The sequence below is a fragment of the Myiozetetes cayanensis genome, unplaced genomic scaffold (assembly GCF_022539395.1).
Source record: "Myiozetetes cayanensis isolate MyiCay16 unplaced genomic scaffold, myiCay2020 scf2-11, whole genome shotgun sequence".
Taxonomy (NCBI): domain Eukaryota; kingdom Metazoa; phylum Chordata; class Aves; order Passeriformes; family Tyrannidae; genus Myiozetetes; species Myiozetetes cayanensis.
In genome coordinates this window covers 40,940,128-40,952,431 of record NW_026087411.1, presented here as the reverse complement: position 1 = coordinate 40,952,431, position 12,304 = coordinate 40,940,128, and positions in this window count along the sequence as shown.

Genomic DNA, 12,304 nt, shown 5'->3' with positions numbered 1-12,304 from the left:
CGACACAATGCTGTTAATGAATCCACTGAAACATAATGTTGGAATTGTATGATGGAGAGCTTTTACAAAGCAGTACCTAACTATTAGATGCTGGAAAATTAAAATTACCAGGAGTTTGTGCAAGCACACAGCTGAATTTGTGTTATTAACATCTTTGGTTTGTGCTTGGAGAGATAGTATGTGCTACAGAGCTGTAATTAGGGCTGGGTTGTGTCCGAGCCTTGCTATCGTGCTGCATCAGTTTGTCACTGTTAGAATTGCTATCCCTGAACCTGTTCCTTGCTCACCCAGTTAGCTAATTAGTGACCTAGAGATAAGGTGGCATTTATTAGTAGTAGAAGAAATGGCTTTTCATTTTTATGCAGAAGCAAAAAACAGGTCAACAAGCAATTTGCACATTCTTCACTCACAATGCAATGGAAGATGATTATGCTTATCTTGTCAGGAGGTGGATTTCACTTTTTTCCTTACTATTTCATTAGACTTACGTTCTCCCTGGAATTGTTCTCTATTTTTTTGTTGTTGTTTAAGGTTTGTTGTGGTGTTTGTTCACTTCTTTGTTTTGGGGGTTGTGTGTGTATGCTCAGACTGTTGGTAATGGTGGGACCATGTTCATGAGTTTTCATTAAAAAGCAGATTCCTAAAAAGGATTCCTCAGATTAGAGCTTCCTCACTGTGTGATGGAGTTTAAACTGGAGGGGATAGGCAGACAAGAGACAGAGACTATCCTCACCTATTTACCAAATGATGCAAATGGTTGTTGAAATTTGTATGGGAGGCAACGCTCCTCCCTTTGTGCAAACACATCCTCCAATAAAAGCCGTGTGCTGTGGGCAAAAGCAGTCAAGGGTTGCTGATTTTCTCTTAGCAGTGTGAGAGGCCAAACATGGCTAGCTCATACACACACAGAGACTCGCATTTGTGGATGTGCCCACTCTGTGTATCCAGCCTGACTCCTACCTTACTTTAGCTACGGTGACCATTTCTCCACTAGTTTAAGAAATATTCTATATTTCATTTGTGACATGAGTAAAAGAAATGCTGAATCGTATCTTTGTGGAGCAACGCTCAGCAGTGCATTTGCTAATGGAACCTTATTTTTGATTTTAAAACATTGGCCTCAGTCTTCTAAGAAAAAACTGCAACACAACACTAAAACACTTCTTCCTCTCCATTATCTCAAAATAGTCTTCAATTGCAGACCTGTGACAAAAATCAATTGAGAATATGGGTTCATGTTAGAGAATCTGCCCTAAACTTCTGGTTTTGCATTTGTAATCCAGATGTGGGCAAGACATGTCAGGAAGAAAACTTCCTCAGAGGTTTATAAATGCCAGTGTATACCATCAAATGCTTGCCTGGTGCACTACATACTATACTGCAAAGGTTTATTGCTTGCTAAATGCAAGGTAAAGCTCTGAAGCAAGGTGCAACCTCATTTCCCTTTGTAAGCCTTCAGAACAGCTAAATGGGAGCTCTTCCAGAAAACTCTCTGGAAACTTTCATCTGGCCTCAGTGCTCTATAAATAGAGGAGGTCTTCATCCCTGAGGAGGTTTTGCAATGTTGTTCTGCGGGGGAGTGCCGAGCTCCGATGGGGGCAGAGAGTTATGGAGCAGTGTGGTGGGACCAGGAAAGGGAACAGGATCTCATTGAATGTGAGATGAGGTCTGAGGACAGCTTGAGAGGAGAAAAATAAGATGTAAGGCTCTTCCAAAAAACATGTGCGCAGGGAGAAATTCCCTTAGATGTTGCGTAGAAACTACTGCCAGCAGTGTGGAAAAGGCAGCCACAGTGACTGTCAGCCGCAAATGACAAAGAAACATACCTGCCTCAGTCCGTCAAGAAACACTCCTGGAGAGGTGATCTTTCACTCTCCACAACCATTGAAGAAATGATTTCACTGGGATCAATGAAAACAGCAATACACCCTGTAATTATTTAATTGCTCTGATGGACTGTCATGAGTGAGATAATATGTGACAGAGTGATCACAAACATAACTCTGGACTAAGTCCCAAGAGCAAAACACTTGGAATTTTGTTTCTAAAAAGTATGTAAATATAGAAGAAAACCATCTGACTGTTGCAGAACCTAGAAGAATCTGTCCTAACACTCTTCATTTTCATTAATGTACATCCCTTGATTGTGATGGCAGATTGAAAAGCATTGTCTTCCAAAATTTAACTACTGTGTATTTTCCAAGATTTGGCTACAGTTTAAATGTGTGTGGGGGAAATGTGTTGGGGTCAAGTTTCATGTTTTACTTTCAAAAGAAATAACTTTAAAACTTGGGATGGGAAAAGGAAAATTTCACTCTGACTTCTGATAGCTCAGTGTCATGGTAATATTAATGTCTTGTTTACCATACATTTGAAAGAGGAATACTCCACTACTTGTTTGGCTACTTTTGGGGTAAAAAAACCTGAAAATATAAAAAAGAGGCTTAATTTTGGCTAAGCATAGTAATTTGGAGTCAACAAGGCTATTGGGAGACAATATTCTGCCTACAGAAAATGAAAAATGAGAGCAAACCATTTTCCCTCTCACAGACTGCATATTGAACACACTGGTCTATAGATAAGTTATTATTTGACCTCAAAGACCTTTGATAGGCAATCTTTAAATGTTTTTACTCCTGCCAGCAGAGTTTCAGAGTTAAGAGAAATCTTAATTTTGTTGATAATAAAAATAATATAGAAATAATAATATAGGAACACCAAGCCAATGCTCTACAAGTTTATCATTCCTCTGCCTTCCTGAAAGTGTCATCCAGTTACAATCTCTTTAAAGGTGAGGGAGATGTGTTTTTCATTCCAAAATAGTACTTACTGCTTTCAGCATGCTAAGGTTTTATGGTAGCTTTTTAAAATCAGATCTTAGACAGGAAAAGATGAATGATACAATGTGCTAATTATAAGGTAAATTACAAGGAAAAGAAACCTCACAAAACCAAAACTGATGACAAATCACTTGGTCATGCTTGGTTTCTAAGTAATCGTGACAAAATATACAAATGGGAGGGGATTTCAAATAGTGACGTGCATTAGCTCCAAAACACTTCCCTTTGCTTTTTTATTCCAGTGAGCACAATCATCCTTGCCTATCCTAGCCTACTTCAACTGAATTGTCTACGAATCGTCTACTGCAATCTCAAAGGCCAAAGTGGAAAGAGAGTTTTCTTCATGTAAACAAACCTGTTTACACACACATGAGATGAGTGGTCACTCCAATGTTGCTGTAATCCCTCTGAGCCCCTTTATAGATAGTTTAAGGCTGTACTCTTGAAGTGGTGTACACGGAGCTGAGATGTGTACAGTGGTTTTCAGAATATTTCATTAATATTTTCCTAAGTACTGAAATGCATTTTTCATAAATTGGTCTGGCTGTATGCTGTGAGAGTGCCTGAGAAGGAGGGGGGAGGCCAGAACTTGTTTTCAAGTGGTTTATTGACTGTTAAACTCTTATAGCCAGATAAAAGCAGCAGCAAATAACCTGATCTATGTGTTACAACAGTGCACAGTCTCACCTTCTCCCTCCTTGCATCGTATTTCCTATCTAGGTCACTGTTCAGTGCAAAGCTGTTGGTTTACCAGATAATGTTTCCACACTTTGCTCCAGACACAGTGATGACAGGCACGTTTTGAGGCTGCTTATGCAAATCACTAGTTTCTCAAGCCCCCTCCTGGCACATATTTTACCTTCCTCCTTGCTGATTTGATACATGGTATGGCTTGCCCAGCCCTATGGATGGCATTTGCTATACGGGCATCTAAACAGCTTTGTAGATAAAGCCATCTTGCCGTCAGCCTGTCAAACATAAATTCCATCACTGCCCTGCAACTGCTGTGTAATTAAATGTTCTCCTGCTAGGCATACTCTGGTTTAACGAGTTTTATGACTCATGGCAGCAAAGGGAAAGGAGAGTCCCCAAAAACAAGAACGGGCACAAACACCCCCTTGATAATTATCTTATTTAGAGAGAATAAGGTTCTTGCTTTTATAGAGAAGTCAACACCAGGTCTCTTCAGATCCCTTGTCAGAGTATCTCACACTGATGCCCAGTAAGGTACCCAGAGAAAGTGATTTTGCAGTTCTGAATTACATAAAATGTGGTAGTACAGACACTTGCAAGGAAGTGGTTTGTTTGCAGCATATTGGTTTGAGAGTGCTTGAGAAGGAAGGAATAGGTGAGAACTTGCAGATTCTGTGCTCTTATGAGCTCAACCCCAAAGCCATCTACATCACAGGACATGTATTACATGTATGAGGAGAGCATTGCCAGGGCCCAGTAGTCAAGATCTGAGCGTTTAAAGCAGCACCAAAACAATTTCTCCCTAGCTGCAAGCAACTAGGGGCATGAAAATTGCTGTTGTGAGGAGGCAGCTCAGCAGCATCACTGTCTTGTCCTGCTGAGGCAGAGGAGTGCACTCTGCACGGCCGGGACCATCTGCACCTCCTGCTTTCACATCCTGCCGTTCTATCAGGGAGGGACTGTGCCCCAGGCAGCGTGGGCAGGGCAGTGTGACTCTGCTTGCCCCCAGGGCAGACCGTGCAACCTTCTCCATGACTGCCAAGGCAGGGAAGAGGCAACCAAGGACCATGTGGAAATGAAAAGGTTTTGGTCACATCTGGAGTTCCTCTGACCAGACTTGCCCTCTTCGTATAGCTTGCACTGAACACAACAGGTCAAAGTCAGCTTCTGAGTGCATGGGACTAATCACCAGAGGTGCATAAGTCAATCTTTAAACTCCAGGTCTGTTGGCTGAAAAGATTACCACTCGCCCAGCACTCAGGCACACACACACACACACACCCCCGCCAGCTTTCCTTGACCTATTTACTGGCATTGAACTAAATACAGGCAGACCTTGTGTTTCAGCTGCCTGAGTCAGCGTGGATCACTTTGGTTCTTGAGGTCCAAGGGAGCACATACCACCAGTTTTGCTTACAAATGTGAGAGGGTAGTAGTGGTTACAAGGAGAATGGTAACAGCCAGAGTGAAATTAGACTGGGGTACTGACACTTCTACAACAGCTGGAAGAAGACTTGAATCTCCAGCCTATGTCCCTATGGCTGTGTACAGGCTATGACTGCCTAAGCAGGGCTTTGAGAATAGCAGTGCCCTTCCTTCCTCTCCACATGCCACCCTGGGAGGTGCTGCAGCTGACCCAGCAGCATGCCTGCTCCTCCTGTGGCTGCCCTTGTCCTCTCCCAGGACTGAGCACTGTGTGCTCATGTGGGGGCTGGCCAAACTGTGCTGAGCCAGCTCGTGTCCAGTGCTTGCAGCAACACACAGACCAAATGACAGCACTCTGTGCTGTCCCCTAGATGGGACAAGGATCAGCCTCTGCTGTAACCCCTGTGCTTACCTTGTCCTTTCACCTTAAGGTATTCATCTATCTGGGTCCTGTTGCAAATGCAGAATTAAACTCTTAATACCCCTGAGCAGGGATGGAGGGTTAAATCAGATGAAAGATTAGAGTACCTTAGCAGGATATATGCTTAACTAAGGGTACTGAATCTACAACTAAGGTCTGAAATGCCACCAGGGAGCTGGCTACACCCCTGGTGCCAAGATTTGCCAGGCAGCTGCCTGTGTGAGCTGCTGGTCCCTGTTCATAGACATATTGCTGCTCTGTGGGTAGCTTGGTAGCTGCCTGCTCAGGGTGAGGACACCAGCCTCATTTGCTGGGCATCCTAACCCACTGGCAAGACAAAGTGGCACATGAAATACTTTGCAAAACCCTGATGGCCCAAGGCACATGTTTGACCTGCAAAAGGCAGCAGGGTTCACACATGGCCTGCTCCTCCAGACACAGACAACTTCTTGCTTCTCCCATTTTCAGTCCTCCAGGCACTTTTTGAGGTAACCATCACAGCACATGCTTGAGGTGCTGGCAGAAGAGAGAGGCCTGTGCAAGCAAGAAACATGGTCTGTATGTGAAAAGCACGGGAGGTCTGGCATGCAGGACCTTCAGTCTGTACATCCCAGGAAAAATGAAAAAACAGTAAATAAAGCTGTCTGATTGTTTTGGCTCAGGTGACTGGAGATTGAAACTAGGTTGTGTGAATTAGCATAATGTAATTTCCATCACCATCTTTTATAAGCCATAAAGTTCATGCTGTATCTCATATGACTTACAATCTATATAGGCTTCATTTTTGATCTCTTTTTAAACTGTGATATTTCCATGCTATTTTTAGTTTTGCAGACTGTTTTTGGATACAGGATATGGTCTCTTTTTTTTAGCTAGTCTCACAACCAAAATTGTGCCAGACTCTCCTTCTCTTATACCTTGATTGCTGCAACATCCTTTCTCTGGCTGTGAGATATATAAACATTTGTGTCTGCATACATATTCACAGGGCTGCTGCAGAAATTATTATCTTCACTTGCTGTTTTGTCACGCCTTTCCACTGATCTCCTTATCTCAGTAGGAGAAGTACTCAACCCAATTTACGCAAGTCCATTTATACTGTGGCTGATGGTATTACTCTGTACATGCAGATGGACTTCTTTGCAGACACACACAGTGGGTGGAGCGACTTCTCTGTGCCCCAGGTTGCAGCAGGAAGGAGTGCACCCCTCGGGTCTCACTGCAAAAGAGCCGCAGGCCACTGAATCACTGGCAGTGGCTGTTTGTTTCCAGCACTACCTTTCCTGGTGTCCCAAGGCCCTGTTGATGTCTCATTGAGGATATGCACCACCCCTAGGATGGGCAGGAAAGTGAGGAGCCCCGGGGAAACGCAGCTGCAGGGTGCCAGAATAGAGATATTGCCACCCCCAGAGCAAATTCCTGCTATCTGAAGCCTGATTGCTGTGATCTCCAAGTTGCCTCAAGAAACAGGTTTTCAAGGGGAGCCTCTAGGACAAAGAACCCGACTTTCATTAGTATAATCCATGTTGGGCCACTCAGAAGCAATCTGAAAATTCAGGTACCCCAGAGCCCCTTCTTCCCTGGTAGATCCTACATAGACTCTTCCTCTTTCATCAGCTCTCCTGCTGCTGCTGAGATGTGTGAGTTATCTCTGGGGCTTATTTTAAGGAACAGTATGGTACTGATCTGCAGTTTTTCTGAGGTGTATGCCATACATGTGGAAATTCTGCAAAGCTGTTTTCAACAAGCACAGGCTGAGTTTCCCCTAATTTTAAACTATCAAACTCAGCTGCTAGTCTTTGCTTTCAAAGCCTTTCAAGCCTATTTCCATTTCAAGCCATGACAAAATACAAGGTGAAATCCCACCTTCAAGGAGATGCTCCATGTTGCCCCGTACTTAGATTTTATCCCCACAACTTTGTCCTCTCTATAATGCTGCCTTTCACTTTCAGGAGATGCACCAGGGAACATCTGCTTCCTGAAAGTTCCTTAGACTGTCTGCAGCCATCTGGCAATGGCAAGGTTATGGGTGTCCAGCTGCCCCTTGGGCTGGCCAGGCAGTGATACTGCAGTGCTACTGCATTTCTAAATGGGGATGACATTAAGTGGTATTTGCGTACTGCTCAATTTCTCTGCATGCTGCAAACAAGATTAACTCAGATTTTAGAATATAGGCCATGAGTTCATGCAGATGTTTATACAGATTTCTTAGGAAATAAGGATCCCAACCCTGATAAAAATAACAAAACACTCTAGATTATTTTGGTGAATTCTGGCCTCTTACTGTCACACAGAATTTGCCTTCCAGGGCATCAATCTATTTTTGTCTTAAGATAGTAGTTTCTTTATTCCTCAACCATATTCTAATATTCTTATTATCCGAAACAAAAGAGTTTAGACATTTTACCTTGTCTGTGCTAGAAAACAGCAATTCCAAATAAAAACTGGAAGAAATTTAGCAGTGTAAGCCACCTCTCTATCATCCAAAGTAGGGATTTTGCCACTACAAATGAGTGTGCTTATAAAACATTACAGCTCTTACTGCAATTATTATACTAGGAAAACTAGTAGATCCAGACTGCCTACAAAAACATGACTGCAGCAGCCACCAATATCCAGAGCACTTACTACACCAAAGTCAGTCCAGTTGTAACCCTTGAATTCACTGGAAGTTATTTCAAGAATGACTTTGTCCCACTGGACTAGATTTCCTTTCATAACAGGAGTGTAAATTCACATATTCCAGGAAATATGTAAAAAGTAAAATTTTTTTTATGGTTGGGGAGGGACTATGCAGTGACAATGAATCATTTCTGTATTGCTGCAGGAATTCTGCCACTCCAGTAAGTATACAACCTCCCACCAGCGTGCTGTCCTCCTTATGAGGCTTATGAGATTTTACAGCTCCAGGTGGCTGCTTTTTTCCATTCTAGATAGCACAACTAGTCCTCACAGTCAACACAACAGTTAACCAGAACTTTTTTTAGCTTGATAAATATATCTGTGTGAAGGCATTGTGTGGCGTGTGTGAATCCAAGTGGGGCCGAGGTGCGAGCTGGGCAGCAACGCAGCGCAGGGCTGAGGCAGCCGTGTCCTGGGCAGGAGGAGCTCACTCCCTCCCAGCACGTAAGCAGTGGAAGCTTACAGCACGTAGGGTACAGCCATGTAAATCCCTCTCAGCTACATGACTTCCCAGTCCCATGGTTTGGTTTCCATCCAGGGCTCAAGTGGCCTCTTAAGGGGGCATGCCAGGTTACCTGTGAATGGATGGCTTGGGGACATTCTGGGCACCCGGCCCCACACTCAGCCTGGGCTCTTCTTCCTTTATGAGGATTATCTAGGCTCTCCTATCTGCTCTGCTATGCTCTTGCTTTTCTAAGCCTGACAGAGAAGTAAAAGTACCATTTTCCCTCCACCAGGAGAAACGAAGATGTTTCTGGGTATTGAGGCAGCAAGACACGGAATGCTAATGTCAGTCAAGTTTGGATGTCACCACTGGCAAACTAAGCAGCTGGAATGGTGGTGGCTTTGCTAGGTATTTTAGCTTCAGCAGTCCTTGGGAAGTTGGAATGGGAGGGTACAAACTACTGCCTTGCTCCCACCTCTGCTGTGTCACCCTCCTGCAATGGTGTTAGGACAGCACACTCAACTCTTAGGACAGCATGCCCAACTCTCCATGATCTTCTGCCAGCTCCCTGTAACAGTTTGACCATTTCCGTGTCCTCCTGAGTGTAAGCCAGTTCCAATTCTGGCCTTTTTTCCTTAGTGTGGCAAAAGTCAGCTTTCCCACTTTGGCTGGGAAGCCCAGACAAAATGTCTTTGGCTGGTCAGACCTAACCAGGTGCCCTAAAGGGCACCGTTCCCTGGGTCCACTCTACCACACAAGTAGCACACAAGGGATTGGCACGTTTTGGTACCTTCATTTAGGATTAACATTGTCCCGTTTTACTTTTATATTGCAGCAGCCTAGGAAAGTGCCTACAGCCAGCGACTGGACCTCACCTTAAAGAACAGTAACAAATTAAAACTAATTTAATTCAGGCCTTTGCACTTGTCAGTCAGAAGTTTTGCTTGCAGCCGAGTGATGCTCAGACACCATAGGTGATATGGCCAACCCATGCAGTTTCACATGGTTCTAGCTTTGACTCTCACTGCTGTTTCATCCCAGGTTTGCAATGCTGCTCCATTGCCAGAGTGTGTGTAACTCTGCAGGATCAATGGCAAGGAGAGCCCATTTCATAGGCTGGCTTCTGGCAGGTGTTTCACATGTGGTCAGCTCAGGCCATTACTTGGCACTGAATGTGACTCAGAGTGTGTCCCTCACTGCACTGGGCAGTGCGTCTGCGCAAAACCTGTGTAAACCACTACCATTCCTATGTGGAAATTACCCTGCTCAAGCACCAGGGGCTGGGTCACCTGAGGTGTTTTACCTCCATGAAGAATCATGCCTTGGGCTTCTTTTCACCCACCTGCTTGGGTGAAGGAGAGTTTGTTTTAACGTGTAAGGCTGAAAACTTCAGTGGTTTAGGAGTTGCTTCACATACAGCTCAGCTGTCACAGATCAGTAGCAGCCGCCTCCAGTGGAAGGAAAGAGTGGAAAGTGAAGCACAGACACCCTACAGCTGTAAGACTCTACCTGTGTGGCTATGCTTTTGTAAAACAGTGAAGGGTTTATGTATTTCAGTATCTGCCATGTGCACATATTACTGATTTGTTAAAAGCCTGATGGTTATTCCCCTTCATCTGTTGCACCCAACTACTGTTTATCCTAATTTGGTATTTGGAAACATCTTGTCACCCAAATTGCATTAGCAGAAGGTGAAAGTAAACAAGAAGGAAACAAAGACAACGGCATATATTCCATACTGTAGATTACTTGTTCTTTTCCTGTGGAACAACTGTGGATGTTTTCCTTATTTAAAAAAAAAAAAAAAAAAAATAAAAAAATAAAAAAAAAAAAAAAAAAAATAAAAAAAAATAAAAAAAAAAAAAAAAAAAAAAAAGGAAAAAAACCCCAACCAATCCCCAAACCTCTGGCTAACTACCAGCTTCAGCTACACCAGCCATACCCAGCTGTATGCACGTAGCTGAGTGATGCCCTTCCAGAGCAGGGCACATTCCAGTGACTTGGCTCTTTGGGATTAACTGTCCCTTTCATCAAATTGGCTTGAACTACTGTTGCTGTTGATTATGCAATGCAAAATCTTCCTGAGAAAGACTCTCAGGCTATTGATTACAAAAGATAGCCATTTTGACAACCGTAACGTAAAATACAAACCCTCAGAGTTGTGGGCAGTTTTTGCCATAGATAGGAACTGTGTTACTGATCACAGCCAGATATGAAAATATGCACCCTGTGCACTACTTGACGTCGAATATCTGGTGTAGCAAGATGAAAGTTACCACTTTTGCCAACTGGGGGAAAGAGCTCTGCCAGAATGTGGGAGGACGTAATTTATCTAACATCCTACCTAACACTAGAGGCTGAGAGCAACAAGCAGGAGGAGAATTACGACACTTCTGCTTGTGAAACATCATGTCTGAGAAGCAGAAGGGTGTGGATTTATCCCCACCTCATTTTAGGTGTCTAAATGAAGCATCTAAGTCAGGAGCACAGTTGTGCTGGGCACTTCTTCAGAGAGAGAAGTGGTTAAGATTTTAGGAGGGATAAATTGCTTTCTACTGGCACCTCCCTCTCTCTCGACCACAGAACACTACAGAGAGCTATGCTTCTCACCTCCTCAGTGGCTGCAGTGAGGGAACAGGATGGCAGAAATGCTGCCTGAAGGGAAGATACTGGTAGTTGTTTGGGGCTGCTCTTAGGGAAGGGAAGAGGGAAATTCTAAGTGATTGTCTCAGGGCTTCTGTTGCGGGGGGACAGCCACAGCCAGCAGCAGTCACCATGTGCAGCAGATCCTGTTATCTCCTTCCCAGAGCTGTGCTCCAGAGAAAGGTTGTGCTGGTATAGTCCCCATGAGGTAAGAACCTCCTCTGATGCCAACCCCTAAGCTATGCTGATTTACACCAGGATGAAAGTATCCCCCAGAGGTTTTACACTAGTGAAAGGTCAGCCAGACTGGGACATCAGGGCAAACATATAAAGGAGTGGGTCAAATAGCAACTCTTCTCTCTGTGAGCTGGAGCTCTGTTCTAAAGATAGACTCCTGAACTATTTATTGGGACAATTGTCTGTCCCTTTTGCATAGGAACAGGTTTACCTCCAAATGCTATCACCATTAGAATAGGTATTGGACAGTTTTGAGGAGCCCTGGGCTCAGGCCAGGATTGCACTGTGCTAACAGAGAATTTAAAACTCAGCCCTGTCCCAAATCCCCTGCCTTCCACAAGTTTGTTCACTGTGTGTTCCCTATTAATGCTTTCTATGAAAACTGGCCATATCCACTTCCCTAAACCCAGGGGACTCCTGGGTGCCAGCAGTTCTTACATTCACGTGAGCTGCACTAGTGGACAACCTCAGTGAACCTCTTTGATGACCACACGTGCAAAGGAAAAGTCACCTTTAACCTTCCCAGCAGACACTGCTTTCCTGGGATACAGGGGGCACCCTGAAGCTACCCACTCTTTCCTTTCTGACCACAGAAAGCCACTGCCAGCACGAAGAGAGAGCGGAGAGAGGCTGGCTTCAAGAAGTATTTGGAAAAGTTCCAGTTATTGCAAGACCAGTACAACACTGAAAAAAAAAAATGCAGGTGGTTCAGTAAACCTGGCATGGCCAGCAATGACAAAGTGACAAAGGGCATTTTCCTGGTGGTCAGCCTCGAGCTTGGGAAGGAGGGCCATGTCAAAGCAGTGGAGGTGAAAGTCTGCGTCACTATGAATGTATGTAGAAAGCCAGTCCCCAAAAGATAATCAATGGTTTGGGAGGTCTGAGATGCTCCAGATGTATTGGCACAATTGACAGAGC